General features: G+C 42.7%; 1 non-coding gene across 1 annotated transcript; it reads left to right on the top strand.

Moving 5' to 3' along the window:
• The first annotated feature begins 9,250 nt into the window (after positions 1 to 9,250).
• Trnan-guu lies at positions 9,251 to 9,324 on the top strand. Its single transcript has one exon. It is a non-coding gene; the product is annotated as a tRNA-Asn (tRNA).
• Positions 9,325 to 21,398: the final 12,074 nt, after the last annotated feature.

Raw genomic sequence — 21,398 nt, 5'->3', positions numbered from 1 at the left:
ATCGCAACATTTGTTTTAAGTGGTTCTAAAAACTGTAAAGATGCACCGTGTTTCGGAGTCCTCGTTAATTGTAGGTCCCCGGGCCTATAAATGTCTGGGGAAGTCATTTTAAAATAGCCTGGTAAAAAATCACTGTGGTGCTCAGATCAGACTTTGGTCTGATGACAGCGTTGCCCCTTTTTACCTTATATTTTGTGTGTGTTAATGACAATCTGTTTCTAAATTCAAGGTGTAGTTTTGACGTGTTATTTTCGATATGAAATTGTGTTTATGCACTGAAGCCTTGAAAAATTCCTTGAAGCCGGCCGGGGTGGCCGAGCGGTTCTAGGCGCTACAGTCTGGAACCGCGCGGCCGCTACGGTCGCAGGTTCGAATCCTGCCTCGGGCATGGATGTGTGTGATGTCCTTAGGTTAGTTAGGTTTAAGTAGTTCTAAGTTCTAGGGGACTGATGACCTTAGAAGTTAAGTCCCATAGTGCTCAGAGCCATTTGATTACAGAGTAAGAGAAGTGCCACTAAAATTTGCAGCAGCGAATGACGAAAGAACGCTGAATTAGAATTCAAATTAGAAACTAAATTTCACAGAGAACAAGAAACTGATAGTAATTTTGTAAATGAAATGCTTAATGGTCGAAAGTAAATAAATGTAGAACTGAAATGCCCTAGATGTTTTCACAAATTTGAGTTAATAAGTATAGCATTTGTCCATCCCGAGATGGGTCTGAATATCACAGTGCTTAATTGGGGTTGAAATGCCATTCAGTTTCTCTGACTTTTCTTCAAATAGAACTCCTCTCCTGCTCCCTACTGTTCAAAGTTGAATTTTAACTCATTAATCTGTTAGAATATGACTTCATTCTTTATAGAGGAGAAAAATATTCATAGTTCACAAAGATGTAATAAGGATATACAGGGTGTTTCAAAAATGACCGGTATATATGAAACGGCAATAAAAACTAAACGAGCAGCGATAGAAATACACCGTTTGTTGCAATATGCTTGGGACAACAGTACATTTTCAGGCGGACAAACTTTCGAAATTACAGTAGTTACAATTTTCAACAACAGATGGCGCTGCAAGTGATGTGAAAGATATAGAAGACAACGCAGTCTGTGGGTGCGCCATCCTGTACGTCGTCTTTCTGCTGTAAGCGTGTGCTGTTCACAACGTGCAAGTGTGCTGTGGACAACATGGTTTATTCCTTAGAACAGAGGATTTTTCTGGTGTTGGAATTCCACCACCTAGAACACAGTGTTGTTGCAACAAGACGAAGTTTTCAACGGAGGTTTAATGTAACCAAAGGACCGAAAAGCGATACAATAAAGGATCTGTTTGAAAAATTTCAACGGACTGGGAACGTGACGGATGAACGTGCTGGAAAGGTAGGGCGACCGCGTACGGCAACCACAGAGGGCAACGCGCAGCTAGTGCAGCAGGTGATCCAACAGCGGCCTCGGGTTTCCGTTCGCCGTGTTGCAGCTGCGGTACAAATGACGCCAACGTCCACATATCGTCTCATGCGCCAGAGTTTACACCTCTATCCATACAAAATTCAAACGCGGCAACCCCTCAGCGCCGCTACCATTGCTGCACGAGAGACATTCGCTAACGATATAGTGCACAGGATTGATGACGGCGATATGCATGTGGGCAGCATTTGGTTTACTGACGAAGCTTATTTTTACCTGGACGGCTTCGTCAATAAACAGAACTGGTGCATGTGGGGAACCGAAAAGCCCCATGTTGCAGTCCCATCGTCCCTGCATCCTCAAAAAGTACTGGTCTGGGCCGCCATTTCTTCCAAAGGAATCATTGGCCCATTTTTCAGATCTGAAACGATTACTGCATCACGCTATCTGGACATTCTTCGTGAATTTGTGGCGGTACAAACTGCCTTAGACGACACTGCGAACTCCTCGTGGTTTATGCAAGATGGTGCCCGGCCACATCGCACGGCCGACGTCTTTAATTTCCTGAATGAATATTTCGATGATCGTGTGATTGCTTTGGGCTATCCGAAACATACAGGAGGCGGCGTGGATTGGCCTCCCTATTCGCCAGACATGAACCCCTGTGACTTCTTTCTGTGGGGACACTTGAAAGACCAGGTGTACCGCCAGAATCCAGAAACAATTGAACAGCTGAAGCAGTACATCTCATCTGCATGTGAAGCCATTCCGCCAGACACGTTGTCAAAGGTTTCGGGTAATTTCATTCAGAGACTACGCCATATTATTGCTACGCATGGTGGATATGTCGAAAATATCGTACTATAGAGTTTCCCAGACCGCAGCGCCATCTGTTGTTGACAATTGCAACTACTGTAATTTCGAAAGTTTGTCTGCCTGAAAATGTACTGTTGTCCCAAGCATACTGCAACAAACGGTGTATTTCTATCGCTGCTCGTTTAGTTTTTATTACCGTTTCAAATATACCGGTCATTTTTGAAACACCCTGTACATGGATCATTCTTTACACATCTTGTGGACACATCTTTTGATAACTAAAAACTGTAAAACCCTCTCTGTACCATTATATAACACTGCCATGTCCTCTAAATCATTTTCCATATCAGGAACCTGATTTTGAAACAATCTTCCTCAAAAATCAGAGAACTTTAATTCTGTTCAAACTACAAAAGACAGCTAATTATTCCCTTCCATCACAATAACCATTTCCCCTTATACTGACCTGGAGCTCACTCTCATCAATTGCCCCCCCCCCCCCCTCCGCTTCCCCGCACACACACGTCTCCTTGTCCACAGAGTTCTCTACTTAAATTTTGTTCTTTGCAAACAGCCACTGTCATTATCATTTCAATCTTCTCCTCTTTCTTTTTCCCTTCCTCTTCTGATAATAGTAAATATGGTTTTAAATGTGCAAAATAAAGCTTCATAATTCTTAATGACCTTTACTATTATTATTATAGTCTCATTTATTGGTATTACTATTATTATTATTAATATCATTGACATTCTTGTGAATGTGTAATATTCTTAGTGTGAATTGCTCCTGGTCAGATGTAAGAGAAGGTCTTAAGGCCCTATTTAGATCCAGCTAAATATGCAATAAATAAATACATTGATAACTATCTCACAGTATATTTATTTCTTTACAATTCATATTCTCATCAATAAATCATAATTCAATAATAATATAAAAATTTCATAAATATAATTCTAGAAAGAACTCCACCATTACCGGCCCCCAGCAACGCCCTAGGAGAATTTCATATAAACACCAGATAATTGTGAATATAAGAACAAGGAAAGGATTTTCCGGGTCTGATGATCACCTACTACTGCAAGTTAAAGCGAAATTTATACCCAATAGACAAATCAAGAGAACCAACAGAACTTTCAGAACAGCCCTAGAGTTCGTACAACAAACCAAAAATAACAGAAATAACAGAAAAAATAATCAAATCGACAATAACGAGTGGACAGAACTGTCATAAAAAAGAAGAAAGTTATAATATTGGGGCAACCACCTAGAAAACACAGATGATAGAATATGACACGTGACAGAATCATGTAAGACAGAATAACAGCCTGGGAAAAATTTAACAGTCATAGGACATCCGAAAAATGGGTAGAATTCAACAGGATACAGAAGACCATTTCGAAAATAATGCGCAGAGAAAAAAGAGATTACGAAAACAATAAACTGAAAGAGATAGAAGAGGACTTTAATAAAAACAACATACTAAATTTTTATAATACGTTCAGAGAAAGTATGACAGGATATCAACCTCCGAACTTATGCTTCAAAAGACAAGGTGGAACACTACAGACAAACCTGAAAAACAACTGTGAAATATTGTGCAATACTTAGACACACTACATAACTGTGGTAAACCAATGCAGGTCTACAGTTCTCCAACACACGAGGAGAGCGTGAAAATAATGACAGAGCACCTGGAGAAGATGGACCTTGTGGAAATCTGAAAATTAAACCACGAAAACATAACACCCAAAATACACATAATCATTAAAAACATCTGGGAAACAGAAAAGGTACAAGAAAAATGGAAGTCAGCGCGAATACATCTCTTACACAAGAAAGGAGACTAAACAGACCCTAATAACTACAGAGGAATTTCACTACTGCCTATGACAAACTACAGTCTATCCGAAGCCCTGTTAAATCAGCTATAGCCTCAGACAGATCCACAGATAGGAAAATACCAAGGAAGGTATGAACAGATCTGGTGCCTGAGAACTGTATTGACGATAACAAAGTCCAGAAACACCACAAAAACATTTGTCGATATCAAGAAGGCCTAAGACTCCATAGATAGAACAATACGCATCAACTCACCGAAAGAAATGAATGTTGACTACAACACAAGAAAGCCAATCCAGGAAACATTAACAAATATAATAGCCAAAGTCAAGTTTATGCGAGAGGTCTCGGAACCATTCGAAACCAAGACAGGAGTGAGACAGGGAGGTAGCCTGTCACCATTCTATTTAAGTCGTTTTTCGAGAAAATAATCAAGACATGGGACAAAGGAATCAAGGGGGTAAAGGTGAGAAGGCGCAAAAACAATAATGGAACTGTCAACAAAAAATGTTTGGCCTTTGATGATATAGCCATCACAACAAATAAGAGAAAAAAGTCAAAGATGCTCTAGAGACACCACATAAAATCTCAGCCAAAATAGGATTACAAATCTCATATGAAAAAGCTCAGCAAATGGACATAAAACTGTAAGTAGGCTGTTTAGGTTTTCTTATTGGTAACGCCACCTCTGTATGAAAATCACTGGCTGTGCTGTGTGCAGTCTGTGGCTGCTTTGCATTGTTGTAATACTCGCCATTGTAGTGTTGGGCAGCTGGCTGTGAACAGCACGTAGCGTTGCGCAGTTGGAGGTGAGCCGCCAGCAGTGATGGATGTGAGGAGAGAGATGGCGGAGTTTTGTAATTTGTCATGAACTGCTATATATATTATGACTATTAAGGTAAATACATTGTTTGTTCTCTATTAATATCTTTCATTTGCTAACTATGTCTATCAGTAGTTAGTGCCTTCCATAGTTTGAATCTTTTATTTAGCTGGCGGTAGTGGCGCTCGCTGTATTGCAGTAGTTCGAGTAATGAAGATTTTTGTGAGGTAAGTGATTTCTGAAAGGTATAGTTTAATGTTACTCAGGGCCATTCTTTTGCAGGGATCTTTGATAGTCAGATTGCGTTGCGCTAAAAATATTGTGTGTCAGTTTAAGCACAGTCATGTATAATTTGTTCAAAGGGGACGTTTCAAAACCAACAGACAGATATCATCTGGTAACACTGAATGGAAAGATAGCATAAGTAGAAAGTTTCGAATACCTGGAAGAGATTATACAGAAAACACGATTGAACTCGACATCCAGTGAATATAGAATAACAAAACTACAAAAAGATACAAACCTGCATGGAATAATTACAAAAAAAGACAGTGTTGCGAATGCGATATTCAGATCTTTAGTGACATTTGTAGTTGTCGTCCCCTTATTTTTCGTCACAGTCCTCTTCAATGACCGTCTGTAACGATTACTCAACACACACTTTCGTCCGCATTGTGACTTAGCAGACGGTTTCTCCAGTTTCCCCGTATGCGGTATAAATCTTCGATGAGCTGCCTCTTGAAACACCAAACATTTCGGCTCCCATTATTACCGAAGCATTCGCTATAGGAGCATCAACAATTCGCACACGTTCGAATTCACTTAGCATCGGCCTAATGTACTCCCAACTACGCAGGACTATTTTCTAACTACTTCTGACGCTTGCTACTGTTGAGGACATTGTACAAGTGCCTTTGTGGTCATATACTACAGCGCAATCTGCAGGACTGGCTGGTATCTGCATTTATGTTCAAGAATGCGTTTCTGGTAGTTGTTCCATGAGCCGTGTATCGACTCGTGCTACACCTTGTGTTTGTTTGATATGTTGTCTGTCATTAAGTGGCTCATTGGTTGTCTTTTCCCTCTGCTATCGATATCTGCGTTTTTGCTTCCGGGAAACTGCTATGGAGGAAGTGAGATCTTTGACCGGTTGTAACCTCGGGTGGTGGCGCGGAAGTAGGGGGTTGCGCGCAGAGAGTGTGGTGGACACGGGAGGGAGTGTGGCTCTCCAGCGCGAAGTAGGCGTGGTCGGTTGTACCGAGTCGCCACGTGATGTATGTCGGTTGTAACGAGCGGGTCGAGTTGTCGGAAGAGCTCCCCGCGTGTTAGTTGTATGCAGAATCGCCCCACGAGTAGTTGCTGTTCATTTCGCCTTGGTGGGACGTTAACAAGCTTCCTTAAATCCTCCGTTTCAACACTGGAGTTTAAAAGGAGACGCCTAACATGAAGGAGCGGTCACTACCCGTCAACGTTGCAGAGAAGACGTGAACTCCGGAGACAGAGTGTGTTGTCGCGTGACCGTGGCGTGTTGGGTACGCTGGCGACGCGTGCGCGGTCGGTTGTGTGGTTCCTTGCCATCGAAGGTTGTGGACTGCCTGTTTGAGCAGAATTGCAAGTGAAGTTCGTGGAAGGTTTAATCATTAAGTAATAATTTTGTGTAACCAGCGCCTCTTCTGCTTTGTGGCCTCTGGCGACCGGCTTTCCTGTCCCTGGCACCGGAGTAATTGAAGACAGTGATCTTTCCTCCTCCTCTCGTTACTGTCCGATGGGAGGTGTAGTTTTGGCAGTTTAATTGTTTCGCTATTCTGTCGTGGGTTATGAGTAAATTCATGCTTCTTGTTGGTTGATCATGTGGTCGCTCATTCAGGACTGTGTGGTGTAATGTTTCCTTGCACAAGGTTAGCTCTAATTCTGTCAGCAAGTTAAGCCATCTTATAACAAGTTTCGCTTGCTAAAAGTCGGTGCAGTGACCAGCCTGAGAGTGGCAATTGTGTTTACGGGCGTATTTAAATTGGTCAGTATTCTGTCTAGCCTGAGCATCCCTGAGTGGGTGATTTGTGGCCGCCTTACACGGGTCCGTCATATCTGTTATGTTCTAATGATATTCCAGGACACTTTTGTTTAAAATTTGTTAAATTCCTCCAAGTTTGTAAATACTTTTATTGCCATTAAACGTGTGTTTGCTGAAGCCTGTTTAATGTTTTTAATGGCGGTGTTGGTAGCGTCACTATCTCACCTTACCTTATTAACAAAGTTCTGTATTTACTTTAGTAGCCTGTTTACCAATGTTCTTTAACTTTTTTAAATTGTTGTATTGCTATAAATTCCTTGACTGCCGTTAGCGACGTGTTTTAAAAGGTTGTTTATTGCCGTACTGCTGGCTTCTGTGTTTTTTTTAATTTTTTTAAATTGTTGTATTGCTATAAATTACTTGATTGCCGTTAGCGGCGTGTTTAAAAGGCTGTTTATTGCCGTACTGCTAGTTTCTGTAAGATACGAACAAAACATTTGTGAAAATCTCGACAGTAAACTACTAGAAACTTGGCCCCGTTTCCCAACTTGTGGTGTGGCTTGTAGTAATCGTAACCACTGTGTGTGTCACTCCTCATTTTTGTTCAACCCCTGTACCTTCTGCCATCCACTTCACAGTGGATGGCAGACTGTGTATTTAGGTATACTGGTAGTATTAGATTTGTAAGGTCTGCACCGTTCATTGTCGTCTTGCAACTGCACGTACCAACGTTGAATTCAGCAGCATCTGCCGTTGGAAAATGTCCAGCATCTTCATTTCGATATTATTTCGAATAACGGGGAACTCTGCAGCGCCTTTCTCCCATAATTACTCCACAAACTTTGCTCCAGTTCATGATACCTCCCTTGCTTACGTCCATTGGAAGCATTACATACAGAACGCTAGACATAAGTTTGCCCAGTTGTTACAATAAATAGAGTTTGCATTTCTAGCCACAACAGTGGGTTGGTTTTGCCCTGTGTTTCGCGCCGCTGTCCGTCAGCAGAGTCGATGTCGAGAAGTCTTGGTTAATGACTGCACAGGTCGGTCGCGAGAATATGACTTTCAGAAGGCTCGCCTGCAGGTAAGAAAGATGGTTGCGCGAAATAGTTCCAAGTCTAATTAAAGTAGTGGCATGTAGTATTCTGTTGAATTTCACTGTAGTGGAGGAAGCTAACAGTAACAATAAATGGTTATTGTTATTCGGAAACCTAGTGAAAGACAAATTCAGTTTCCTAGTTAGTACCACATCCCGATTCAGGGGAAAAAAAAAGACGGCGAGCAACGAGTGTATAACGGATGGGACCTTATAATCTAAAGCAGCAGCTTCGATTTTCATCCATTTTCGTATCTGTCGCTACGATTTACTGCGTTTGAAGCTTAGATTATGAAAGCAAACTGAAAGCTGCGGAGATAATATTACGAAGTTGTCTTCGCAGAATTCAAACGCAACAATGGTGGAAAAAGCAACTCACGTAAAACTAAAGCAATAAAGAACAACAGTTTTAAGTTTACTGTATGCTATTACCTAGTGTGAAAACATCGACATGAATTAAAGTTTCATCTATGACTGTAAGAGAACCCACTAATTTTCGAATGAAGAATTTTGAAAAAAAAACTTGTCTTACAATCGAATAATTATAGTACGTCTGTACTTTGCGAAAGCACTAAACGTACGTGGCAAAAGACATTATACCGTCCTCGGTCTCGATGTTGCTTCAGTTCACGCATGGATAGAGCCTGGGAAGAAATGAGTAGGGGACAGTTTATCGCGCCGTGAACATCGTAGACGAAGCAATAACAGTCCACAAATAGGGAAATAATCAGCCGTGGCTTTATTGTAGGAATCGAAGTCGTTGGTGAAAGAGTGTAAAAACTAAAATCTAATTCACGTAGGGCTGAACAGAATTCTCAACTTCGCTCCTGCCACGTAAGCAGGCTGTCTCTTTAGCGCGGCTCGTCGGCTACTGCCTGAAACTGTCAACTGTCGCCGAACTTTAGAAATGTCTGGTTGCTATGCTAGTAGTTTATACAGCATTGCTATCGCATACCATAAGAAAACATTCAGCGCAACGCTGCTACAAATTCTCATAACATCTGACGTTGGCTCAGCCCCTACTTTCCCTTCACCTCGCCCTACCTCTTCCAGACTAGGGTGATATCGATCGACGAGTCAACGTGTTTGCTGTTACGAATGAACGGTATACTGGCGTTCGGCTGAAGTATCTCGATGTGTACTGTGGTCTTGGTCGTACAAACCCGTTTTATATTATATATTATAAGGTAACACGAGCGAAGACAAAACAGTTACAATGAATATCACATGTAGAGGTCGACAGTTTACGCCGCAAGCCTCCGTGGCGCAATCGGCTAGCGCGTTCGGCTGTTAACCGAAAGGTTGGTGGTTCGAGCCCACCCGGGGGCGAGAATTTTTAATTCCGTAAAATTGGACATACGTCTTCTAAAACGTTCATGCACCGGTAATATGAGAAGAAAACTAAAAGTACGAGTTTATCAGCCCCGAACAACGAGGTCGAAGTAAACTAAGCGTCTACCGTCCAATGCGAGAAATAATTTAGTGTGAGTCTTTTGTAGGAACCATCATGGCAATGAACCGAAGTGGTTAACGAAAATTTAACTCATGTAGGGTTGGAGCCCACATAATTTCATCCAAAAATTCCGTTACTCGTCGGTAGCAAATTTCTGCAAACGATGAAGTCTCAAGGGCTGATTGAAGAAGAGCATTAATGGCTGATTTTGCACCCATTTCTTGAGAGTATTAGTCCACGACACGAAGTGAAGCCAGAAACGTAGTTCAGAAGTTTCTGAAAATTCAGTTTTTCTCCTAACTGCGGGTATAATTTTGCGACCAGTTGCTTCTGTCGCTGTCTTCCGTATTAACTTTACCAATTAACTCTGTCAAACTGGCGCACACCTAGTTGTATCATAGTTTGAGTCATGAATGTGTGTCAGAATTTATACTTTAAGCTTGTGCCAGTTATTATTGTATTTCCAAATCGGTACCTCTTCTACAATTCACTTTATTATAATGCACTATCAAGATCACACGTATGTTTATAATCTTATCGGTAACAAGTTTCAGTCAGTGGCCATCATCAGATGCAGTACAAGAAAAAAAAATTGTGGGAAACTGTTAACAACAAATATAATACACAACACAAATAATACATAGCTTACCAACTCGGTGTTATCTTCTGGTAAATGCATTCCGTCACATGTACAGTATAATGACCATACCAAAGTGCTAATGCCACATTCAGATTGTTGCATAATTATAGTAAAAGTGTCATCTGCTGGCAGCTTGATCAACACATCAGGATCAAGCTGTATATTTAGATGTTGGAAAAAAGCAGTTACTGCAGTAGGACTTTGTCCTCGAGAATCCTGTAAAAATCATTTCAAAAAATTAAATGTAGAGTCATTCTGTGTGAAATCAACCAATAAAAAAACAAATTTGAACACTGAAGCTTCAGAATTTTGTAATTTTTTGACATCGTATTCTACCTAGCAACATAAGATAAAATCCAAAACGAAAGTTTTTTTGCACATTTAATTTTTGAATTATTAATTTTTAAAGTTTCCAAAATTGTGCAATTTTTGTCACGTTTTGAAACATTAAAATGGCCATATTTTTAAAACTATTTGATTTACTGAACTAAAATTTTTACCATTTCATTCAGTTTCTTATGAGCTCTAGAAGTACATGATACTTGACAATTTTCACAAAAATGCTAAATTTTTCTAAACCAAAGTTGTTTTAAATTCTGAAGATTTCAAAATCGAAACTTTTTTATACTGAAAACATTTGTCAGTCATGCACTATTTGTTAAAGTGTTTGTCAAATTTTGTAATGGTATTCTAAAGGGAACATATTGAAATTTTATTTTGCTGCAATCCATTTTGTTCACTTTACTGTCAAATGCACATTTGCTAAGTTAAAATGAAATTATCATATACTAATGAAGTACACTTCAGTTTATCATTTTAACAGTGTAGTAAACCATGCCATGTAAAAGTTTTAAAAACTTGTGATATTTAAATTTTTTTTACTACAGTGATGGTTCAGCAGCACAATGTAAGAAATCGAACAAGCTTTTCTAATTCATGTCATGATTTTGAAGATTTTGAGGGAACTGATGCACAATGGCATTTTTATTCTATTTCACATGGTAAGGCAATAACGGTGTTTGTGGTGCAGTGAAAAGGCTTGCAGCCAAAGGCAGTTTGCATAATCCTATGAATAACTGAATATCAAATATATAATCAGTCTCTATTTTTCTGTATAGCAAATCATAAAAATGCAGCAGAAGAAAGAAGGTTCACAAAAATGATTTATGAAGTCACAGCACTCATAGGACATAGAATTATTATGCATGTAGCCCTCTGAGCAAAGCCAAAGCTACAGCAAAGGTAGTTTTTCATTTTAAGAATTCTGATATTTATAAAATTCAGTTGGGACCAGTTGCAGATGGCATGCTCTTTGAACAGATTTTAGGATTTTGTACTTATGAAAACAAATGGTAGATAGCTTATGTGCTATCAAGAAATGAAAAACAAGGAGAAGTAAATCCTTCATTTATGCTTTCTCCTGGACCAGCTCCTTCTTTTTCATACCCAAGAAGACCAGATAAATTGACTCTTCCAAAAGACTTGACAGTTTGTAAATTATACCCCACAACTACATCGGGAAGAACATATAGACTATCAGATGAAGAGGTGTGAAAACCCTCATAGGTTATATTGGAAAAGAACATGTTTTAATACCAATAATATGTCATCACTGCTTGAGAGGACTAGATTATGTCATTTAAAAAAAGACTGCAATATATGATCTTAGACTCCAATTAGACTGTAATCACCATAGTGTCTTCCTTGTTGAAGATGTGTAGAAAGTTTCTTATTGCAGAGAACTCAAATAACACACTGTTATAAGCCCACTTGTGTGTGTGTGTGTGTGTGTGTGTGTGTGTGTGTGTGTGTGTGTGTGTGTGTGTACTTTCAAATATGTATTTATCAATTGCCTAACATATGGCGAAGAGAAGATACATAAGCTTAAGTTGAGATCAAATGTACATTTACACATTACAAGAAACAACTGTAAGCTATATGTAATACTCTAAAGGCTGTCATACACAAGAGACACAAATATCTAAGCTTAAAGTGGTAATAACTTACCACAAACAGTAAAAACCCTATCTCTAGATAAAATTAAACGGGTATTACACACTTGCGTTACGAAATCGTACTATTCAGTTGAAGAGTTCCTTCAGTGTAATTTGAATAACATAAATACTAGTAGCAACTGAAGGACCCTAGTTCTAGGCAGTAAGTCTATTATGCAGGACTCCTGTTTATTAATTCAAATAATATCTTCTTACATAATGTAAATAGTCAGATAGTATGTAGGTATATATTTTGAAAGTATAAGGAAGCTGTGGTGTCACCGCCAGACACCACACTTGCTAGGTGGTAGCTTAAATCGGCCGCGGTCCATTTAGTACATGTCGGACCCGCGTGTCGCCACTGTGTGATCGCAGACCGAGCGCCACCACAAGGCAGGTCTTGAGATACGGACGAGCACTCGCCCCAGTTGTACGACGACATTGCTAGCGACAATACGGACGAAGCCTTCCTCTCATTTGCCGAGAGTCAGTTAGAATAGCCTTCTGCTAAGTCCATGGTTACGACCTAGCAAGGCGCCATTAGCCTTACCTAGTTTGAGAGTTATCGTATAAATGTCTCAAGAAGAACGTTGTAAACCAACAAAGATTAAAATTTAAGTATATTCCAAAGCTACGTATTTTCATTATAGCAGTCATAACGTATCCTGTTCCAGAATTGACGCCAGTCGGCGTGTGTGTACGCGTGCCTTTCAGCTCCCTTCTCAGTGTGGCGTAACTAGCTTGTTACGCCACAACAGAAGCATCATCTATTTATTGTGTATTTAGATTTACATGTAATCAGAATCACTGTAAATATATGTATTTGTGTATAAATGTTCTTGCAGAATCCTGGATGGAAAAATATTAGAAGACGTGCAGAGTTTTAAATAATTAGGAACCAGGATAGACAGTGACTGGAAGAGCAGTACAGAAATTAAAATTTGGATAGCAATGGTGAAAGTGGCATTTTGTAAGAAAAGAATTTTCTGCAGCATTGTGGACAGAGATTTGAGGGAAAGACTAATAACATGATTTGTATGGAGTATCCTGCTGCACAGTGTTGAAAGGTAGACACTGGGAAGAAAGATGGAGCCAGGCTGGAGGATTCTGAAACGTGGTGAAGGATGAAAAGAATAAGTTGGACAGATAGAGTGAAATATGAAGAGGTAGTGGGAAGACTGGAGAACTAAGATTATTACTGAATGTAATAAAAAGAAGGAAAACAAACTGGACTAGACAGAAATTGGGAGCAGGTCAAAAAAAAAAAAAAAAAAAATTTAGTGGGGTATATGGGAGGGAAGAGGAGGCGGGGGAGGAAGAGATTTCAGGTCCTGGATGATGTAATGGGTGGAAGCACATACAGCAGCATTAAGGCGGAAGCAATGGATTGCAGGAAACGGGAACACAAAGAACCTGCCAATAAAGCAGAAAGCTGGTGATAATGATATGTAAAACTCTCACTGTCGCGTGCAAAACAAGAACAAGTCTAACAAAGATTGTACGTAATCTAAAACATCTTCATAAAAGTGCAACGTCCTTAACATGGCCTCAGTTGTATCACACACCTAACTAAATGCTTTGACAGCAGGAATGAAGCACAGCTAACCAGTTGCAAAAAATAGTGGTTTTCAAATAACCTTTATCACGTCTTCGACGGATCTAAGTCCGTCTTCTGCTTCCGCGGCCCAGCTCTGCAGCCAATCAAAACGAAATAATCCTCCGCGAAGCGAGGATATAAGCTCTCGCTACAAATTGCCGTGTGCTGTTTTCACAACGGAAGCAGATTGTCGTGCTCTGCGCGCCATAGCTTGGGGAAGAAGAATGCGCAGAAGAAACCTGCTGCCACGAAGGGCCATCGGTCGTGCGACGCACTGAACCTGCCGAGTAGGCAAAATAGAATCGCGACGACGAGTAGAAATGGGCAAAGTCGTTCATCCTTGGGAACTAGTTCACTGGTGATCGCTTTTTTTGGGAACTGTTCATTTTTCAGAATGAGATTTTCACTTTGCAGCAGAGTGTGCGCTGATACGAAACTTCCTGGCAGATTAAAACTGTGTGCCGGACCGAGACTCGAACTCGGGACCTTTGCCTTTCGCGAGCAAGTGCTCTACCATCTGAGCTAGCCAAGCACGCCTCACCTCAGTTGGTAGAGCACTTGCCCGCGAAAGGCAAAGGTCCCGAGTTCGAGTCTCGGTCCGGCACACAGTTTTAATCTGCCAGGAAGTTTCTGTTCATTTTCACTCGTTCACCTTTCATTCTGCTTGGTATGGTTCTTATGAAAAATTGAAAATTAGTAACATAGGTGACTGAAGATGGGAGATGCCAAGAGGGCACACTTGCCTCCCCCCAGGAGTACAGAGTTTTTATTCATAACAGAATTCTCACACACTTGTAATTTTCGAGATTCTGCAAAACATCTCCTTCAGCCAACTTCACTTATGTGGCTGATCGCAGTGAAATAACATAAGGAGGCGCACGAGAAACCGGCCCCGAGTACAGACTGCTCGCCAATTACGCACAATTTGTTGACCGCTACGAACAGAACAGATAAACATGTAATAATTAGGCAGTAAAGAAATGAAACTTCGAAACAATAGATGACGATTGGTAAGCGACAATGAACAGTCTAGTACTCGTGGCCCATTTTTCCCGTGCCACTGAAATAATATTGTAGGGGTTATCGTATTCTCTTTACAAAATGTGACACCATTCACTCGATTACGAAGCGCGGACTTCATTCGGTTGTTGTTAAGTCGGTCTGCCTTCCATTACAGTGAGCATGTTATTTTACCTTGTATCATAAAAAGACGGAAAATGGCCACTCGTGAGTGCCGCGCCGACGCCCTTTGCGTGTGTAATAACAAAAAATCTTGCCTTTTTTAAAAGTATTTCTTCTGCTGTTTATCGAAATAGTGCTGATACGCCGTTTTGTTACCTGAAATGATGACTGTATTACATACTACGCAATTTTATGTAGTTTACATAATTATAAAATACATTTTAATTACCGGTCGTGGACGATGAAAAGAATACGAAAAGAACCAGAAGTTCAGAGTTCAAAAAAGGTTTGAAACTGTGGTAAGACCTTCGGTACACACACCATCAGATTATTTGAATTGTCGCTCTAGCGAAGTAGGCGAGTGTCAGCAATATGTCTCGTGGTCTTATCGTGGCGTGTTTATCTCCTGTCGTTAGGTCAGACGATAGAAATGCCACTTGCACGCGTAGAGTAGCAGATTGGCGGTGACCAACTTTAAACAGAACTTGATTAATTTTCACACACATTTATTAAAATAATAACAATCATAAACCTTACTTAGCTTGATTCTGGATGCTATTTACAATTGACAATCTGAAGTTCCTTTGGTCTTGGTACGTTAATCTTATTCTCACATATCTCTGATACTTGACAAAGTGTCTATTCATTTATCTTCATGGCTATGTACAGGAATATGGTAATCTTATTAGGCCCAGACTGAAACTTAACTATAGACTGGTACAGACCAATGCAGACTCACTCGTCGGAGGTCTGTACACTCGTTATAATACCCGCGCGTTCACGTATCACTGCGCGAGTGTGATCCGCGAGGAGAAAAGGTTCTACGTTAGCAGCAATCTCATTGGCTGCGTTACATACTAATACGCGGATCGGCGGAAGTAGAATTTGGTCCGTCTTTATGGCAGCGCCATCTCGTAGAGCGGAGACAGACGAGCGCTGCCCCTGCGCTGTTGTGCTTAGCGGGGCGCTCTCTAGTGGGAAAGTTGTGTACGCGCTGACTACGCGGGGCTATGTACACAACAGAAACAGATCTAGAATGGGCGTGCGAAGCGAAGGAAACGAACAACGGCTCGATACTGAACTATGAACAGTCGGCAGTGGAACCGCGACGAGTGGCCACGCGAAGCAGAACGAGTCCGGCCGAGCGAGACCGAGACGGAGACAGACGAGAACGGGACCGAGGCTGGAGCGAGACCGGCCGACGTGCCGTTGCGGGAACGATACCGACTGTTTCCCGTTCCCGGGAGCTATTAGTATAAACCCGCGACCGAGACCGAGACCGAGACAGAAGGGAACGGGACCGACTGTTTCCCGTTCCCGGGAACTATAAGTAGAAAGCCGCGACCGAAGTGATGAAAGACCGTTCCTTAGAATTCGTTCCTCACTCGTTCCGTTTATCTTGGTGAACCGTTCCATTGGACCCGTTACTTCGTGAACGACCCATCTCTAACGACGAGGCGGCCGCAGCCGTACCGACACAGCGAAGACGACGACGGCGACGACAGACGAGGCCCGGCTCAGCAGAGGGACAGCGCAGAAGCAGCCCCCTTGCCAGCCATAGGCGGGATGCAGCTCTCGCCCCTCAGAAGAACAACGGCGTCGACTCCCACACCGCCGTGGAGGAAGCCACTGCGGCCCTCAAAGCCGTCACGGTGGGAGACAGGGCCGCCATCGCAGCCGCCCTGGCTTCAGAGAAGGACGAGGTGTCGAGGCAACTGCGTGCAGTCCTCGCCCGAGGCCTACGATCAGCAGAAGGGGTGTAAACTCCGGCGAACGCTCCTGCACCCATGGAGGAGAATGTTAGGACAACACCGACTCTATAGAAGGCCCTGGCGCTACATCAGTCGTTAGTGACGTCACAACGCCTAGGTATGCCACATGGCGTATGATCGTGAGTGTTGGTTGTGCAGTGGCGTTCCTTTTGTGTTACTTATTGTGTTTTTTAGACCACAGCAGTTCTAGTGAGAGTTTTCACCATCGTGTGCAAGTGTTGTGTTCCTCGCTGTGACGGGAATTATCCAAATGGACCTAAGGTTCATGTGCTTTCGTTTCCTAACGACGAAAACCTTCGTCGCAAGTGGATTGCCGCCATTCACAAGGATGCATTTTCATCAACCAAATATTCCAAATTAAATAAATATGATAGTGTTCCATGTTTTCAGTTTTTATAGTTCTTTATTCTTTATTTATACCTTTTGAAGACCTGTACGATATTGTACCCAGGCACCACTACTGGTTTCGTGTCGTCAGTCTTACGTAGTAAACGAATTTTGACCGGTCCGTTCAGCAACTAGTATTCACACTTGAATAGACAAAATCGCGTTTTCTACATTATTTTTTATTTACTCGAAGGCACGATTTATTTGACCTGCATGTAGGCAAAGACTGCTTTTCAGAGTAAAGATCATACAGTTAGCTGTGTTGTGACAAGTCAGGTTTTAGCAAAGATTTCCATGTGTAGATTCGAAGTTATGAGCTCTAATAAATCGAGTTAGTGTCCAACTTCAGTCATTATTTGCGAAATTATTTTCAGGTATGTGAACTACATTTTCCAAAAGAGGACGTTCTGAAACATACAGAGTGCTTTGATCAGAAGACTGGACGGAAAATAGTGGCTCCACTCTACACACCGCGACTTAGAGCTCAATCTGTGTCATCAATTGTTTCCCAACTGTCTTCAATACCTGACAGTGATACAGAAAAAACGAGAAGATTCAGAGGCAAGAAGAACAAGATTGGACAACAGCGGTGTGTCTGCTGCAGTATCTGAATCCTTGTATACATATAAAACGTTTGAGGACAGGAGAAGATTCACAACATATAGGACTGTTTGGAACGGGAAACATTTAGTGAATGTTCGACTGTGGTGAAAAACAATGAATGTGTATTATTTGTTTTTATTGAAACATCAAATTCTGTGCCATTTTTACCAGTGTCCGCTTCTATAACTTGTGATTTAGAAATAAATGTTTTTAAAGAACAAACAGCCTTAAAAACTGTAGGGAGTCACATTTTCCTGAAAAAGATTCAGGATATTGGTCAAGTGAATGATATTTTGGAACTACTTCTGTCCAGAAGTGCCAATGTTCAAAGCACACAGGACAACATTAATATAATCTGTGATGTGTTGCAAAACATTAGTAAAGTTACAGATGAAAAAGAGAGAAATATGGAATTTCTAATGGAACAAGTTAGGCTGTTGACTGTAGCCCAAGAACGGTTGAGGTATTCTCCTGAATTTATAGTTTTCTGTGCCATATTATTTTCAATTTCCGCACATGATTATAGATCTATGAGAAAGTCTCATTACATGTTTGTGCCACATCCTCGTACACTTCAAAAGATGTGTTTAAAGTTTGGCGCAAGCCCTCAGAAGGAACAGGTGGAAGGTAGCTTTCTTGCTTATGTTAAACAGAAGTTTAGTTATTTAAAGAGAGAGGACCATGTTGGCTCATTAATGATAGATGAGATGCGCATCAAACCATACTTGGACTGTGTTATTGTTGTTGTTGTAGTCTTCAGTCCTGAGACTGGTTTGATGCAGCTCTCCATGCTACTCTATCCTGTGCAAGCTGCTTCATCTCCCAGTACGTACTGCAGCCTACATCCTTCTGAATCTGCTAACTGTATTCATCTCTTGGTCTCTACGATTTTTACCCTCCACGCTGCCCTCCAATAGTAAATTGGTGATCCCTTGATGCCTCAGAACATGTCCTACCAACCGATCTCTTCTTCTAGTCAAGTTGTGCGACAAACTCCTCCCCAATTTTATTCGATACTTCCTCATTAGTTATGTGATCTACCCATCTAATCTTCAGCACTCTTTTGTAGTACCACATTTCAAAAGCTTATATTCTCTTCTTGTCCAAACTATTTATCGTCCATGTTTCACTTCCATACATGGCTACACTCCATACAAATGCTTTCAGAAACGACTCCCTGACACTTAAATCTAGATTCGATGTTAACAAATTTCTCTTCTTCAGAAACACTTTCCTTGCCATTGCCAGTCTACATTTTATATCCTGTCTACTTCCATCATCATCAGTTATTATGCTTCCCAAATAGCAAAACTCCTTTACTACTTTAAGTGTCTCATTTCCTAATCTAATTCCCTCAGCATCACCTGAGTTAACTCGACTACATTCCATTATCCTTGTTTTGCTTTTGTTGATGTTCACCTTATATCCTTCTTTCAAGACACTGCCCATTCTGTTCAACTGCTCTTCCAAGTCCTTTGCTGTCTCTGACAGAATTACAATGTCAACTTGGACTACAAGGGAGGCAATATTCTAGGGACTGCATTCAGTGGTGCCACTGCAGCTAGCTCTGTATATGTTTTTGTAATCCAGAGCCTTTTGTCTTCATTTAAAGAAGTTGTACATATTCTGCCTGTAAACACTCTTCAGGTTCAAAATGGTTCAAATGGCTCTGTGCAGTATGGGACTTAACATCTGTAGTCATCAGTCCCCTAGAACTTAGAACTACTTAAACCTAACTAACCTAAGGACATCACACACATCCATGCCCGAGGCAGGATTCGAACCTGCGACCGTAGCGGTCGCGCGGTTCCGGACTGAGCGCCTAGAACCGCGAGACCACCGCGGCCGGCACACTCTTCAGGCATGCGATCTTTTTACATATGTTAAAAATGTTATAACAGGCTTGTACAGTATTGGTTTTAAAGTGATTTGTGTTGTGACTGATAACAATTTCATAAACAGAAAATGTATGGCATATTTCTCAACACGTTTGAGTCGGTGTTGGTTAGGATGCCTGCCCCTACGACCGCCCCAAAGGCACCGCAGGAGAAGGGCTACAAGAAACCCTCCGTCGCCCCAACGGCAGCGACGCTGAAAGCCACAGGGGTGACCAGCGCAAATGCGGAAGAAGAAGGCAGCATACATCGCCCACACGCGAGCGAACGGCCTCCAGCTCTCCGACGAATAAGGAGCGCAGTTCGCCGAGCAAGCACAGCTGCTCGAGGACCAGCTGCGGAAAAACTGCGCCACGCAGTAAACAGGAAGCGCCGTCCAACAGCGAGCTGCCGCCGTTCAGGATCAGCCTGATGATGCCGTGCCAAGTCACCGACACGGCGCGGTAGAGGGCTCACAGCGGTACAGGGCTCACAGCGGTAGAGGGCTCACAGCGGTAGAGGGTTCACAGCGGTAGAGGGCTCACAGGGGTAGAGCTCTCACAGTGGTAGAGGGCTCACAGCGGTACAGGGCTCACAGCGGTAGAGGGCTCACAGCGGTAGAGGGCTCACAGCGGTAGAGGGCTCACAGCGGTAGAGGGCTCACAGCGGTAGAGGGCTCACAGCGGTACAGGGCTCACAGCGGTACAGGGCTCACAGCAGTAGAGGGCTCACAGCGGTACAGGGCTCACAGCGGTACAGGGCTCACAGCGGTAGAGGGCTCACAGCGGTAGAGGGCTCACAGCGGTACAGGGCTCACAGCGGTACAGGGCTCACAGCGGTAGAGGGCTCACAGCGGTAGAGGGCTCACAGCGGTAGAGGGCTCACAGCGGTAGAGGGCTCACAGCGGTAGAGGGCTCACAGCTGTAGAGGGCTCACAGCGGTAGAGGGCTCACAGCGGTAGAGGGCTCACAGCGGTAGAGGGCTCACAGCTGTAGAGGGCTCACAGCGGTAGAGGGCTCACAGCGGTAGAGGGCTCACAGCGGTAGAGGGCTCACAGCGGTAGAGGGCTCACAGCGGTAGAGGGCTCACAGCGGTAGAGGGCTCACAGCGGTAGAGGGCTCACAGCGGTAGAGGGCTCACAGCTGTAGAGGGCTCACAGCGGTAGAGGGCTCACAGCGGTAGAGGGCTCACAGCGGTAGAGGGCTCACAGCGGTAGAGGGCTCACAGCGGTAGAGGGCTCACAGCGGTAGAGGGCTCACAGCGGTAGAGGGCTCACAGCTGTAGAGGGCTCACAGCTGTAGAGGGCTCACAGCGGTAGAGGGCTCACAGCGGTAGAGGGCTCACAGCGGTAGAGGGCTCACAGCGGTAGAGGGCTCACAGCTGTAGAGGGCTCACAGCGGTAGAGGGCTCACAGCGGCGCACTGCGCTGACGCTCCGGATTGCTCTCACTATGACGACCTACGGCTCTGACACGGTATCGATGCGTGATACCCACTGCTAACATAAACTACCCTTGCATGACCCTGGAAAATGCTGCCATTTTATACAATAGATGTGCTGATCGGTGCTTCGTGCTTAGATCCAAATGCAAGTCGGAAGGATAAAACGCAATTTTTTTGCGCTAGAAGAGCGGTGAGACATTTGAAGGCTGAAAAAGATGCCGACCCTAGGCATGACATCATCTCGAATTCCGTGGAGTGCACTACGGTGAAGCACGCAGGTAATTCTGCATCCAGTTGACAGGCATCTACATGACATCTACATCTACGTGATTACCCTGTAATTCACATTTAAGTGCTTGGGAGAGGGTTCATCGAACCACAATCATACTATCTCTCTACCATTCCACTCCCAATCAGCACGCGGGAAAAACGAACACCTAAACCTTTCTGTTCGAGCTC

This window comes from Schistocerca piceifrons, chromosome 5, assembly GCF_021461385.2.
Source record: "Schistocerca piceifrons isolate TAMUIC-IGC-003096 chromosome 5, iqSchPice1.1, whole genome shotgun sequence".
In the NCBI taxonomy this organism is placed as follows: domain Eukaryota; kingdom Metazoa; phylum Arthropoda; class Insecta; order Orthoptera; family Acrididae; genus Schistocerca; species Schistocerca piceifrons.
Note: the sequence above shows the minus strand (reverse complement) of the source record. Positions and strands in the feature narration are given on the sequence as shown.